Here is a 15,564-nt window from a genome sequence, read left to right as displayed (position 1 = left end):
TCAGGTCCCAGCCCTGTTCTTGGGGCTCCTGAGCACATCCTTTGGCCATTTTCCCTGGGAAAGAAAACTCACCAGTCCAGGTTGCTGATGTCAGTTTGTAGGGCTCCCTTGGGTCTATATGGGAAGCAGAAATTTGAGGAGGGGACAACTTCGGTCTGCGATCCATCCTTCAATGTATGGATTCTGTGTAATCAGGCCAGAGCCCAGGGCCAGGGGCCCCTGGGCACATCCTTTGGCCATTTTCCCTGGGAAAGAAAACTCACCAGTCCAGGTTGCTGATGTCAGTTTGTAGGGCTCCCTTCGGTCTATCAGGGCAGCACAAGTTTGAGGTGGCGACAATTTTGGTCTGAGATCCATCCTTCGATATAGGGATTATTTACAGTCAGGTCCGAGCCCAGGGCCAGGGGCCCCTGGGCACATCCTTTGGCCATTTTCCCTGGGAAAGAAAACTCAGCAGTCCAGGTTCCTGATGTCAGTTTGTAGGGCTCCCTTGGATCTATATGGGAAGAAGAAATTTGAGGAGGGGACAACTTCGGTCTGCGATCCATCATTCGATGAATGGATTTTTTGCAGTCATGGACCAGCCCAGGGCCAGGGGCCCCTGGGCACATCCTTTGGCCATTTTCCCTGGGAAAGAAAACTCACCAGTCCAGGTTGCTGATGTCACTTTGTAGGGCTCCCTTGGGTCTATCAGTGCAGCACAACTTTGAGGAGGGGATAACTTTGGTCTGGGGTCCAAACTTCGATATAAGGATTCTTTGCAGTCAGGTCCCAGCCCTGGGCCAGGGGCCCCTGGGCACACCCTTTGGCCATTTTCCCTGGGAAAGAAAACTCACCAGTCCAGGTTCCTGATGTGAGTTTGTAGGGCTCTCTTGGGTCTATCAGGACAACAATGGTTTGAGGAGGGGACAACTTCGGTCTGCGATCCATCCTTCAATATAAGGATTCTTTGCAGTCAGGTCCCAGCCCCGTACTTGGTGCCCCAGGGGACATCCTTTGGCCATTTTCCCTGGGAAAGAAATCTCACCAGTCCAGGTTGCTGATATCAGTTTATAAGGCTCACTTGGATCTATCAGGGCAGCAGAAATTTTAGGAGAGGACAACGGTGGTCTGGGTTGAATCCTTTGAATATAAGGATTTTTTGAAATCAGGTCCCAGCCCAGTGCCAGGGGCCCCATGTCACATCCTTTGGCCATTTTCCCTGGGAAAGAAAACTCACCAGTCCAGGTTGTTGATGTGAGTTTGTAGGGCTCCCTTGGGTCTATCAGGGCAGCACAAGTTTGAGGTGGGGAGAACTGTGTTCTGGAATCGATCCTTCGATATAAGGATTCTTTGAAGTCATGGACCAGCCCAGGGCCAGGGGCCCCTGGGCACATCCTTTGGCCATTTTCCCTGGGAAAGAAAACTCACCAGTCCAGGTTCCTGATGTCAGTTTGTAGGGCTCCCTTGGGTCTATCAGGGCAGCGCAAGTTTGAGGTGGGGACAACTGTCGTCTGGAGTCCATCCTTTGATATAAGGATTTTTTGAAGTCATGGACCAGCCCAGGGCCAGGGGCCACTGGGCACATCCTTTGGCCATTTTCCCTGGGAAAGAAAATTCACCAGTCCAGGTTGCTGATGTCAGTTTGTAGGGCTCCCTTGAGTCTATCAGGGCAGCACAAGTTTGAGGTGGGCACAACTTCGGTCTGGAACCCATCCTTCGATATAAGGATTTTTTGTATTCAGGTCCCAGCCCTGTGCTTGGGGCCCCTGGGCACATCCTTTCGCCATTTTCCCTGGGAAAGAAAACTCCCCAGTCCAGGTTCCTGATGTCAGTTTTTAGGGCTCCCTTGGGTCTATCTGGGAAGCAGAAATTTGAGGAGGGGACAACTTTGGTCTGCAAACCATCCTCTGATATAGGGATTTTTTGCAGTCATGGCCCAGCCCAGGGCCATGGGCCACTGGGCACATTCTTTGGCCATTTTCCCTGGGAAAGAAAATTCACCAGTCCAGGTTGCTGATGTCAGTTTGTAGGGCTCCATTGGGTCTATCAGGGCAGCACAAGTTTGAGGTGGGGACAACTTTGGCCTGCGATCCATCCTTCGATATAGGGATTCTTTGCAGTCAGGTCCCAGCCCTGTTCTTGGGGCTCCTGAGCACATCCTTTGGCCATTTTCCCTGGGAAAGAAAACTCACCAGTCCAGGTTGCTGATGTCAGTTTGTAGGGCTCCCTTGGGTCTATATGGGAAGCAGAAATTTGAGGAGGGGACAACTTCGGTCTGCGATCCATCCTTCAATGTATGGATTCTGTGTAATCAGGCCAGAGCCCAGGGCCAGGGGCCCCTGGGCACATCCTTTGGCCATTTTCCCTGGGAAAGAAAACTCACCAGTCCAGGTTGCTGATGTCAGTTTGTAGGGCTCCCTTCGGTCTATCAGGGCAGCACAAGTTTGAGGTGGCGACAATTTTGGTCTGAGATCCATCCTTCGATATAGGGATTATTTACAGTCAGGTCCGAGCCCAGGGCCAGGGGCCCCTGGGCACATCCTTTGGCCATTTTCCCTGGGAAAGAAAACTCAGCAGTCCACGTTGCTGATGTCAGTTTTTAGGGCTCCCTTGGGTCTCTCTGGGCAGCAGAAATTTGAGGAGGGGACAACTTCGGTCTGCGATCCATCATTCGATGAATGGATTTTTTGCAGTCAGGCCCCAGCCCAGGGCCAGGGGCCCCTGGGCACATCCTTTGGCCATTTTCCCTGGGAAAGAAAACTCACCAGTCCAGGTTGCTGATGTCACTTTGTAGGGCTCCCTTGGGTCTATCAGTGCAGCACAACTTTGAGGAGGGGATAACTTTGGTCTGGGGTCCAAACTTCGATATAAGGATTCTTTGCAGTCAGGTCCCAGCCCTGGGCCAGGGGCCCCTGGGCACACCCTTTGGCCATTTTCCCTGGGAAAGAAAACTCACCAGTCCAGGTTCCTGATGTGAGTTTGTAGGGCTCTCTTGGGTCTATCAGGACAACAATGGTTTGAGGAGGGGACAACTTCGGTCTGCGATCCATCCTTCAATATAAGGATTCTTTGCAGTCAGGTCCCAGCCCCGTACTTGGTGCCCCAGGGGACATCCTTTGGCCATTTTCCCTGGGAAAGAAATCTCACCAGTCCAGGTTGCTGATATCAGTTTGTAAGGCTCACTTGGATCTATCAGGGCAGCAGAAATTTTACGGGAGGACAACGGTGGTCTGGGTTGAATCCTTTGAATATAAGGATTTTTTGAAATCAGGTCCCAGCCCAGTGCCAGGGGCCCCATGTCACATCCTTTGGCCATTTTCCCTGGGAAAGAAAAATCACCAGTCCAGGTTGTTGATGTGAGTTTGTAGGGCTCCCTTGGGTCTATCAGGGCAGCAAAAGTTTGAGGTGGGGGCAACTTTGGTCTGCGATCCATCCTTCGATATAAGTATTCTTTGCAGTCAGGTCCCAGCCCAGCGTCAGGGGCCCCTGGGCACATCCTTTGGCCGTTTTCCCTGGGAAAGAAAATTCACCAGTCCAGGTTGTTGATGTGAGTTTTAGGGCTCCCTTGGGTTTATCAGGGCTCAAAGCCCCCCAGCCCTTCCCAGCACAGCCTATCCTGCCACTGCAGCTGGCCCCTGAGTAGGGGATAGGGGCCCGTGGCCGCTGGCAGCAGCAGCAGTGGGGGCAGGCTGAGGATGCCCTGGCTTGGCTTTTGTCTCTGGATCAATTCGGGCCCAGGGCAGTGCAAAGCAGGCTGGGGAGCAAAGCCCGGAGCCTTTGGAGGCTGCAAGCCTTAAACACCAGCCCCTGTAGCCCCCCAGATCCAGGTGCCACAGTTCCCAAGGCTGCCATGGCCTTCAGGGCACGAAGGTGGATTTTGCATCCCTGTGGCCCGATGCCGGCTGTCGGGCCAGGAGTCCCCGTGGCTGCAGCAGCGAGGGTGGCTGAAGGGTTCCTGCCTGCCTGGGGGCATTGCTGCAGGGGCCAGTGCTGTCAGAGCCCCCTCTCTGCTGGGGACAGCTCTGCTCCTGGGGGCCCTGCCCTGTCCCTGCCCAGGAAGCCCAGCAGTGCCCAGTGCCAGGAGTGGTGTCAGTGGGAGCCCCTGTGCACAGGGACCCCAGCCCCGGGGTGGCCGTGCCAGCCCCCCCAGGCACCTCCAGCCCCGGGAACCCAGAACAACTGGAAACCACAACTGTGCAAACGCTGCCTGTGTCCAAAGGAATTGCAAAGAGAAGTGAGCTTTTGAAAATTAACAGGATCTCTTCTCCAAAGATCGGCAAAACCTTGGATTTACAAACATGTTTTATTGTAACAATCCTTATAACAGCAACAATCTTCAAAACATATTTACATGGGATCCTATAGCCTAACAAACTTCAAAACGTATATACAGAAAAGCTCGGGTCTTCAGAACATATTTACAAAGGGGTCACAACTGTGGCCATCATCTCCACCACTCGTGGAGGAAATGGAGCAGCAGCAGTGCTGGACTCTGGTGCCAGCACTGGGCCCAGCTGGGCTGGGAGCTGGGCCCAGGGGCTGGCAGGGCTGGCAGGGCTGGCACGGCCCCAGGCAAGCGCATGGCAGGCCAGGGGTGCCGCTTGTGCCACCACAATCCAGGGCCCCCTGTGGGCACTGTGTCCCCGAGCGGGGCCATCCAGCCCAGCCCCAGCCTGGCGAAGGGGACACACTCTTCCTGTGGGCAGGGCATGGGAGGCATCTGCTTGTCCTGCTCCTGGGGCTCCATCTTCAGCCAAGGACCATGGGCTCCTCCTCATCCTCCTCATCCACTTCCATCTCCTCGATGTTGTCCTCCTCATCAACTTCCATGTCCTCAGCCGTCTCTTCCATGTCCACGTCCATCATTTCTTCCCTGTCCAGCACTGTGTCCACTTCCATCTCCTCCACGGTGTTGATGGCAATCTGCAAGAGGCAGCACAATCTCTTGGTGGGCTTCCTGTCCCACACCAGCCATTCCCACATGGCTGCAGCCTGCCCAAGCAGGGTGCCCGTCCCTGTCCTGGCAGTGTACCTGCACTGGGGCAGCAGTGCACATCCTGCTGGGATTGGCGTCAGAGCAGGCGGCAGGAAAAGCCCAGGCAGCAGCCAGAGCTCAGCACCGACGGGCAGAGCGAAGGGCGAGTGGGCTCTGACCGTTGGCAGCAGGTGAAGTGTCTGCTGTGCTGCGTTCCAGGTCCTGGACCTTCCACCTGGAACACTCTGGGAGCTGTGATGTCACAGAAGTTTCAGGGCCACTCCACATGGGGAGATGGGGACCATGGAATGATCAAATCCTTGAATGGTTTGGCTTGCAAGGGCCCCTAAGGATTATCTGGTTTCAACCTGAGCAACCTGCCACCACACCAGGTTGCTCTGGAGCCTGTCCAGCCTGGCCTTGGATGTTCCTGGGGATGGGGCATGCACAGCCTCTCTGCACTGGTCCCTGTGTCAGGGACAGGCACCCTCGCAATAAAGAACTTCTTCCCATCATCAAATCTCTTCCAACTCTTGCAGTTTGATCCCATTCCCCCTTGTCCTGTCACTGCAGTTCCTGACAAAGGATCCTCTCCCATTCCCTGGTATTTCAGGCTGTTCCTGCAGGGTTACACGTGCGGCTGAACCTGCAGACAGGAGAGAGAAAAGCCAAGCTCCCAGACAGAGAATATAGGGAAAGTGACGGCAGGGAAGAGAGAAGAAGGAAAAGATAGATATGCCAGGCTTTGTGTTAGGTGGGCTGTGGGATTGATGCCTTTTATGAGCGGCCAGTGTCCCTGGTGCAGTCAATTACTGCCTCTTGCTGAGACTGGGTTGCTGGGTTAGGAGCTCAGCAGCGCTGACAGCAGAGCCCTGTCCTTTGTGATCCCTTTGGGATGGCAGTGGAAGTGCCCTGAGTGCACATTCAGTGGCACCTTCATGGCTTCTCATGCCTGGACGCCGAAAGGAAATTGGCACGGTGGCTTCTCTGAATGGCATTTAGTGCTTTGAAATATCTGCAGCAAGAGGTGTGAAGTTGCTTTCTGAGCCTCTCCCTTGGCATCAGCTGTGGGGGCTGAGGGCTGGCCTGAGCCCGGTGCTGTGTCCCGCTGAGAGCAGCCCCACAGCCTCAGCTGCGCACCGGGCACTGCCAGAGGTCCTGGAGATCACCCCAGCCCTGCAGCCACCTCTGTAAAGGGGCTTTAAATGTCAGCGGGTGCTGACTTTGCCCTGGAACCCTTGGTTTAGTTCCTGTGGGGAATTTCTCGCCAGGATTGCGTGGGATTAGCCACAGCCCCCTGAGCTGGGGATGCCTGGGCAGTGTGGGGCTCTGAGGGCAGCTGGCCGGGCAGGGGCTGAGCTCGGGGCCCTGTTGGGCTCCTGGCCCCCAGCAGCAGCAGCTCCAGGGCCCAAAGCCCCCCGGCCCTGCCCAGCACAGCCTGCCCTGCCCCTGCAGCTGGGCCCCGAGTAGGGGACAGGGGCCAGTGGCCGCTGGCAGCAGCAGCAGTGGGGGCAGGCTGAGAATGCCCTGGCTTGGCTTTTGTCTCTGGAGCAATCCGGGCCCAGGGCAGTGCAAAGCAGGCTGGGGAGCAAAGCCCGGAGCCTTTGGAGGCTGCAAGCCTTAAACACCAGCCCCTGTAGCCCCCCAGATCCAGGTGCCACAGTTGCCAAGGCTGCCATGGCCTTCAGGGCACGAAGGTGGATTTTGCATCCCTGTGGCCCGATGCCGGCTCTCGGGCCAGGAGTCCCCGTGGCTGCAGCAGCGAGGGTGGCTGAAGGGTTCCTGCCTGCCTGGGGGCATTGCTGCAGGGGCCAGTGCTGTCAGAGCCCCCTCTCTGCTGGGGACAGCTCTGCTCCTGGGGGCCCTGCCCTGTCCCTGCCCAGGAAGCCCAGCAGTGCCCAGTGCCAGGAGTGGTGTCAGTGGGAGCCCCTGTGCACAGGGACCCCAGCCCCGGGGTGGCCGTGCCAGCCCCCCCAGGCACCTCCAGCCCCGGGAACCCAGAACAACTGGAAACCACAACTGTGCAAACGCTGCCTGTGTCCAAAGGAATTGCAAAGAGAAGTGAGCTTTTGAAAATTAACAGTATCTCTTCTCCAAAGATCGGCAAAACCTTGGATTTACAAACATGTTTTATTGTAACAATCCTTATAACAGCAACAATCTTCAAAACATATTTACATGGGATCCTATAGCCTAACAAACTTCAAAACGTATATACAGAAAAGCTCGGGTCTTCAGAACATATTTACAAAGGGGTCACAACTGTGGCCATCATCTCCACCACTCGTGGAGGAAATGGAGCAGCAGCAGTGCTGGACTCTGGTGCCAGCACTGGGCCCAGCTGGGCTGGGAGCTGGGCCCAGGGGCTGGCAGGGCTGGCAGGGCTGGCACGGCCCCAGGCAAGTGCAGGGCAGGCCAGGGGTGCCGCTTGTGCCACCACAATCCAGGGCCCCCTGTGGGCACCGTGTCCCCGAGCGGGGCCATCCAGCCCAGCCCCAGCCCGGCGAAGGGGACACACTCTGCCTGTGGGCAGGGCATGGGAGGCATCTGCTTGTCCTGCTCCTGGGGCTCCATCTTCAGCCAAGGACCATGGGCTCCTCCTCATCCTCCTCATCCACTTCCATCTCCTCGATGTTGTCCTCCTCATCAACTTCCATGTCCTCAGCCGTCTCTTCCATGTCCACGTCCATCATTTCTTCCCTGTCCAGCACTGTGTCCACTTCCATCTCCTCCACGGTGTCGATGGCAATCTGCAAGAGGCAGCACAATCTCTTGGTGGGCTTCCTGTCCCACACCAGCCATTCCCACATGGCTGCAGCCTGCCCAAGCAGGGTGCCCGTCCCTGTCCTGGCAGTGTACCTGCACTGGGGCAGCAGTGCACATCCTGCTGGGATTGGCGTCAGAGCAGGCGGCAGGAAAAGCCCAGGCAGCAGCCAGAGCTCAGCACCGACGGGCAGAGCGAAGGGCAAGTGGGCTCTGACCGTTGGCCGCAGGTGAAGTGTCTGCTGTGCTGCGTTCCAGGTCCTGGACCTTCCACCTGGAACACTCTGGGAGCTGTGATGTCACAGAAGTTTCAGGGCCACTCCACATGGGGAGATGGGGACCATGGAATGATCAAATCCTTGAATGGTTTGGCTTGCAAGGGCCCCTAAGGATTATCTGGTTTCAACCTGAGCAACCTGCCACCACACCAGGTTGCTCTGGAGCCTGTCCAGCCTGGCCTTGGATGTTCCTGGGGATGGGGCATGCACAGCCTCTCTGCACTGGTCCCTGTGTCAGGGACACGCACCCTCGCAATAAAGAACTTCTTCCCATCATCAAATCTCTTCCAACTCTTGCAGTTTGATCCCATTCCCCCTTGTCCTGTCACTGCAGTTCCTGACAAAGGATCCTCTCCCATTCCCTGGTATTTCAGGCTGTTCCTGCAGGGTTACACGTGCGGCTGAACCTGCAGACAGGAGAGAGAAAAGCCAAGCTCCCAGACAGAGAATATAGGGAAAGTGACGGCAGGGAAGAGAGAAGAAGGAAAAGATAGATATGCCAGGCTTTGTGTTAGGTGGGTTATGGGATTGATGCCTTTTATGAGCGGCCAGTGTCCCTGGTGCAGTCAATTACTGCCTCTTGCTGAGACTGGGTTGCTGGGTTAGGAGCTCAGCAGCGCTGACAGCAGAGCCCTGTCCTTTGTGATCCCTTTGGGATGGCAGTGGAAGTGCCCTGAGTGCACATTCAGTGGCACCTTCATGGCTTCTCATGCCTGGACGCCGAAAGGAAATTGGCACGGTGGCTTCTCTGAATGGCATTTAGTGCTTTGAAATATCTGCAGCAAGAGGTGTGAAGTTGCTTTCTGAGCCTCTCCCTTGGCATCAGCTGTGGGGGCTGAGGGCTGGCCTGAGCCCGGTGCTGTGTCCCGCTGAGAGCAGCCCCACAGCCTCAGCTGCGCACCGGGCACTGCCAGAGGTCCTGGAGATCACCCCAGCCCTGCAGCCACCTCTGTAAAGGGGCTTTAAATGTCAGCGGGTGCTGACTTTGCCCTGGAACCCTTGGTTTAGTTCCTGTGGGGAATTTCTCGCCAGGATTGCGTGGGATTAGCCACAGCCCCCTGTGCTGGGGATGCCTGCGCAGTGTGGGGCTCTGAGGGCAGCTGGCCGGGCAGGGGCTGAGCTCGGGGCCCTGTTGGGCTCCTGGCCCCCAGCAGCAGCAGCTCCAGGGCCCAAAGCCCCCCGGCCCTGCCCAGCACAGCCTGCCCTGCCCCTGCAGCTGGGCCCCGAGTAGGGGACAGGGGCCAGTGGCCACTGGCAGCAGCAGCAGTGGGGGCAGGCTGAGGATGCCCTGGCTTGGCTTTTGTCTCTGGAGCAATCCGGGCCCAGGGCAGTGCAAAGCAGGCTGGGGAGCAAAGCCCGGAGCCTTTGGAGGCTGCAAGCCTTAAACAACAGCCCCTGCAGCCCCCCAGATCCAGGTGCCACAGTTCCCAAGGCTGCCATGGCCTTCAGGGCACGAAGGTGGATTTTGCATCCCTGTGGCCCGATGCCGGCTCTCGGGCCAGGAGTCCCCGTGGCTGCAGCAGCGAGGGTGGCTGAAGGGTTCCTGCCTGCCTGGGGGCATTGCTGCAGGGGCCAGTGCTGTCAGAGCCCCCTCTCTGCTGGGGACAGCTCTGCTCCTGGGGGCCCTGCCCTGTCCCTGCCCAGGAAGCCCAGCAGTGCCCAGTGCCAGGAGTGGTGTCAGTGGGAGCCCCTGTGCACAGGGACCCCAGCCCCGGGGTGGCCGTGCCAGCCCCCCCAGGCACCTCCAGCCCCGGGAACCCAGAACAACTGGAAACCACAACTGTGCAAACGCTGCCTGTGTCCAAAGGAATTGCAAAGAGAAGTGAGCTTTTGAAAATTAACAGGATCTCTTCTCCAAAGATCGGCAAAACCTTGGATTTACAAACATGTTTTATTGTAACAATCCTTATAACAGCAACAATCTTCAAAACATATTTACATGGGATCCTATAGCCTAACAAACTTCAAAACGTATATACAGAAAAGCTCGGGTCTTCAGAACATATTTACAAAGGGGTCACAACAGTGGCCATCATGTCCACCAATCGTGGAGGAAATGGAGCAGCAGCAGTGCTGGACTCTGGTGCCAGCACTGGGCCCAGCTGGGCTGGGAGCTGGGCCCAGGGGCTGGCAGGGCTGGCAGGGCTGGCACGGCCCCAGGCAAGCGCATGGCAGGCCAGGGGTGCCGCTTGTGCCACCACAATCCAGGGCCCCCTGTGGGCACTGTGTCCCCGAGCGGGGCCATCCAGCCCAGCCCCAGCCTGGCGAAGGGGACACACTCTTCCTGTGGGCAGGGCATGGGAGGCATCTGCTTGTCCTGCTCCTGGGGCTCCATCTTCAGCCAAGGACCATGGGCTCCTCCTCATCCTCCTCATCCACTTCCATCTCCTCGATGTTGTCCTCCTCATCAACTTCCATGTCCTCAGCCGTCTCTTCCATGTCCACGTCCATCATTTCTTCCCTGTCCAGCACTGTGTCCACTTCCATCTCCTCCACGGTGTCGATGGCAATCTGCAAGAGGCAGCACAATCTCTTGGTGGGCTTCCTGTCCCACACCATCCATTCCCACATGGCTGCAGCCTGCCCAAGCAGGGTGCCCGTCCCTGGCCTGGCAGTGTACCTGCACTGGGGCAGCAGTGCACATCCTGCTGGGATTGGCTTCAGCGCAGGCAGCAGGAAAAGCCCAGGCAGCAGCCAGAGCTCAGCACTGACAGGCAGAGCGAAGGGCGAGTGGGCTCTGACCGTTGGCCGCAGGTGAAGTGTCTGCTGTGCTGCGTTCCAGGTCCTGGACCTTCCACCTGGAACACTCTGGGAGCTGTGATGTCACAGAAGTTTCAGGGCCACTCCACATGGGGAGATGGGGACCATGGAATGATCAAATCCTTGAATGGTTTGGCTTGCAAGGGCCCCTAAGGATTATCTGGTTTCAACCTGAGCAACCTGCCACCACACCAGGTTGCTCTGGAGCCTGTCCAGCCTGGCCTTGGATGTTCCTGGGGATGGGGCATGCACAGCCTCTCTGCACTGGTCCCTGTGTCAGGGACAGGCACCCTCGCAATAAAGAACTTCTTCCCATCATCAAATCTCTTCCAACTCTTGCAGTTTGATCCCATTCCCCCTTGTCCTGTCACTGCAGTTCCTGACAAAGGATCCTCTCCCATTCCCTGGTATTTCAGGCTGTTCCTGCAGGGTTACACGTGCGGCTGAACCTGCAGACAGGAGAGAGAAAAGCCAAGCTCCCAGACAGAGAATATAGGGAAAGTGACGGCAGGGAAGAGAGAAGAAGGAAAAGATAGATATGCCAGGCTTTGTGTTAGGTGGGCTGTGGGATTGATGCCTTTTATGAGTGGCCAGTGTTCGCTGGTGCAGTCAATTACTGCCTCTTGCTGAGACTGGGTTGCTGGGTTAGGAGCTCAGCAGCGCTGACAGCAGAGCCCTGTCCTTGGTGATCCCTTTGGGATGGCAGTGGGAGTGCCCTGAGTGCACATTCAGTGGCACCTTCATGGCTTCTCATGCCTGGACGCCGAAAGGAAATTGGCACGGTGGCTTCTCTGAATGGCATTTAGTGCTTTGAAATATCTGCAGCAAGAGGTGTGAAGTTGCTTTCTGAGCCTCTCCCTTGGCATCAGCTGTGGGGGCTGAGGGCTGGCCTGAGCCGGGTGCTGTGTCCTGCTGGGAGCAGCCCCACAGCCTCAGCTGCACACCGGGCACTGCCAGAGGTCCTGGAGATCACCCCAGCCCTGCAGCCACCTCTGTAAAGGGGCTTTAAATGTCAGCGGGTGCTGACTTTGCCCTGGAACCCTTGGTTTAGTTCCTGTGGGGAATTTCTCGCCAGGATTGCGTGGGATTAGCCACAGCCCCCTGAGCTGGGGATGCCTGGGCAGTGTGGGGCTCTGAGGGCAGCTGGCCGGGCAGGGGCTGAGCTCGGGGCCCTGTTGGGCTCCTGGCCCCCAGCAGCAGCAGCCCCAGGGCCCAAAGCCCCCCGGCCCTGCCCAGCACAGCCTGCCCTGCCCCTGCAGCTGGGCCCCGAGTAGGGGACAGGGGCCAGTGGCCGCTGGCAGCAGCAGCAGTGGGGGCAGGCTGAGGATGCCCTGGCTTGGCTTTTGTCTCTGGAGCAATCCGGGCCCAGGGCAGTGCAAAGCAGGCTGGGGAGCAAAGCCCGGAGCCTTTGGAGGCTGCAAGCCTTAAACAACAGCCCCTGCAGCCCCCCAGATCCAGGTGCCACAGTTCCCAAGGCTGCCATGGCCTTCAGGGCACGAAGGTGGATTTTGCATCCCTGTGGCCCGATGCCGGCTCTCGGGCCAGGAGTCCCCGTGGCTGCAGCAGCGAGGGTGGCTGAAGGGTTCCTGCCTGCCTGGGGGCATTGCTGCAGGGGCCAGTGCTGTCAGAGCCCCCTCTCTGCTGGGGACAGCTCTGCTCCTGGGGGCCCTGCCCTGTCCCTGCCCAGGAAGCCCAGCAGTGCCCAGTGCCAGGAGTGGTGTCAGTGGGAGCCCCTGTGCACAGGGACCCCAGCCCCGGGGTGGCCGTGCCAGCCCCCCCAGGCACCTCCAGCCCCGGGAACCCAGAACAACTGGAAACCACAACTGTGCAAACGCTGCCTGTGTCCAAAGGAATTGCAAAGAGAAGTGAGCTTTTGAAAATTAACAGTATCTCTTCTCCAAAGATCGGCAAAACCTTGGATTTACAAACATGTTTTATTGTAACAATCCTTATAACAGCAACAATCTTCAAAACATATTTACATGGGATCCTATAGCCTAACAAACTTCAAAACGTATATACAGAAAAGCTCGGGTCTTCAGAACATATTTACAAAGGGGTCACAACTGTGGCCATCATCTCCACCACTCGTGGAGGAAATGGAGCAGCAGCAGTGCTGGACTCTGGTGCCAGCACTGGGCCCAGCTGGGCTGGGAGCTGGGCCCAGGGGCTGGCAGGGCTGGCAGGGCTGGCACGGCCCCAGGCAAGTGCAGGGCAGGCCAGGGGTGCCGCTTGTGCCACCACAATCCAGGGCCCCCTGTGGGCACCGTGTCCCCGAGCGGGGCCATCCAGCCCAGCCCCAGCCCGGCGAAGGGGACACACTCTGCCTGTGGGCAGGGCATGGGAGGCATCTGCTTGTCCTGCTCCTGGGGCTCCATCTTCAGCCAAGGACCATGGGCTCCTCCTCATCCTCCTCATCCACTTCCATCTCCTCGATGTTGTCCTCCTCATCAACTTCCATGTCCTCAGCCGTCTCTTCCATGTCCACGTCCATCATTTCTTCCCTGTCCAGCACTGTGTCCACTTCCATCTCCTCCACGGTGTCGATGGCAATCTGCAAGAGGCAGCACAATCTCTTGGTGGGCTTCCTGTCCCACACCATCCATTCCCACATGGCTGCAGCCTGCTCAAGCAGGGTGCCCGTCCCTGTCCTGGCAGTGTACCTGCACTGGGGCAGCAGTGCACATCCTGCTGGGATTGGCGTCAGAGCAGGCGGCAGGAAAAGCCCAGGCAGCAGCCAGAGCTCAGCACCGACGGGCAGAGCGAAGGGCAAGTGGGCTCTGACCGTTGGCCGCAGGTGAAGTGTCTGCTGTGCTGCGTTCCAGGTCCTGGACCTTCCACCTGGAACACTCTGGGAGCTGTGATGTCACAGAAGTTTCAGGGCCACTCCACATGGGGAGATGGGGACCATGGAATGATCAAATCCTTGAATGGTTTGGCTTGCAAGGGCCCCTAAGGATTATCTGGTTTCAACCTGAGCAACCTGCCACCACACCAGGTTGCTCTGGAGCCTGTCCAGCCTGGCCTTGGATGTTCCTGGGGATGGGGCATGCACAGCCTCTCTGCACTGGTCCCTGTGTCAGGGACACGCACCCTCGCAATAAAGAACTTCTTCCCATCATCAAATCTCTTCCAACTCTTGCAGTTTGATCCCATTCCCCCTTGTCCTGTCACTGCAGTTCCTGACAAAGGATCCTCTCCCATTCCCTGGTATTTCAGGCTGTTCCTGCAGGGTTACACGTGCGGCTGAACCTGCAGACAGGAGAGAGAAAAGCCAAGCTCCCAGACAGAGAATATAGGGAAAGTGACGGCAGGGAAGAGAGAAGAAGGAAAAGATAGATATGCCAGGCTTTGTGTTAGGTGGGCTGTGGGATTGATGCCTTTTATGAGCGGCCAGTGTCCCTGGTGCAGTCAATTACTGCCTCTTGCTGAGACTGGGTTGCTGGGTTAGGAGCTCAGCAGCGCTGACAGCAGAGCCCTGTCCTTTGTGATCCCTTTGGGATGGCAGTGGAAGTGCCCTGAGTGCACATTCAGTGGCACCTTCATGGCTTCTCATGCCTGGACGCCGAAAGGAAATTGGCACGGTGGCTTCTCTGAATGGCATTTAGTGCTTTGAAATATCTGCAGCAAGAGGTGTGAAGTTGCTTTCTGAGCCTCTCCCTTGGCATCAGCTGTGGGGGCTGAGGGCTGGCCTGAGCCCGGTGCTGTGTCCCGCTGAGAGCAGCCCCACAGCCTCAGCTGCGCACCGGGCACTGCCAGAGGTCCTGGAGATCACCCCAGCCCTGCAGCCACCTCTGTAAAGGGGCTTTAAATGTCAGCGGGTGCTGACTTTGCCCTGGAACCCTTGGTTTAGTTCCTGTGGGGAATTTCTCGCCAGGATTGCGTGGGATTAGCCACAGCCCCCTGTGCTGGGGATGCCTGGGCAGTGTGGGGCTCTGAGGGCAGCTGGCCGGGCAGGGGCTGAGCTCGGGGCCCTGTTGGGCTCCTGGCCCCCAGCAGCAGCAGCCCCAGGGCCCAAAGCCCCCCGGCCCTGCCCAGCACAGCCTGCCCTGCCCCTGCAGCTGGCCCCCGAGTAGGGGACAGGGGCCAGTGGCCGCTGGCAGCAGCAGCAGTGGGGGCAGGCTGAGGATGCCCTGGCTTGGCTTTTGTCTCTGGAGCAATCCGGGCCCAGGGCAGTGCAAAGCAGGCTGGGGAGCAAAGCCCGGAGCCTTTGGAGGCTGCAAGCCTTAAACACCAGCCCCTGCAGCCCCCCAGATCCAGGTGCCACAGTTGCCAAGGCTGCCATGGCCTTCAGAGCACGAAGGTGGATTTTGCATCCCTGTGGCCCGATGCCGGCTGTCGGGCCAGGAGTCCCCGTGGCTGCAGCAGCGAGGGTGGCTGAAGGGTTCCTGCCTGCCTGGGGGCATTGCTGCAGGGGCCAGTGCTGTCAGAGCCCCCTCTCTGCTGGGGACAGCTCTGCTCCTGGGGGCCCTGCCCTGTCCCTGCCCAGGAAGCCCAGCAGTGCCCAGTGCCAGGAGTGGTGTCAGTGGGAGCCCCTGTGCACAGGGACCCCAGCCCCGGGGTGGCCGTGCCAGCCCCCCCAGGCACCTCCAGCCCCGGGAACCCAGAACAACTGGAAACCACAACTGTGCAAACGCTGCCTGTGCCCAAAGGAATTGCAAAGAGAAGTGAGCTTTTGAAAATTAACAGGATCTCTTCTCCAAAGATCGGCAAAACCTTGGATTTACAAACATGTTTTATTGTAACAATCCTTATAACAGCAACAATCTTCAAAACATATTTACATGGGATCCTATAGCCTAACAA

This window comes from Lonchura striata, chromosome 13, assembly GCF_050655825.1.
Source record: "Lonchura striata isolate lonStrDom1 chromosome 13, ASM5065582v1, whole genome shotgun sequence".
Lineage (NCBI taxonomy): Eukaryota > Metazoa > Chordata > Aves > Passeriformes > Estrildidae > Lonchura > Lonchura striata.
The sequence above is the reverse complement of the archived record's forward strand: the minus strand, read 5'-3'. Positions refer to the sequence as shown.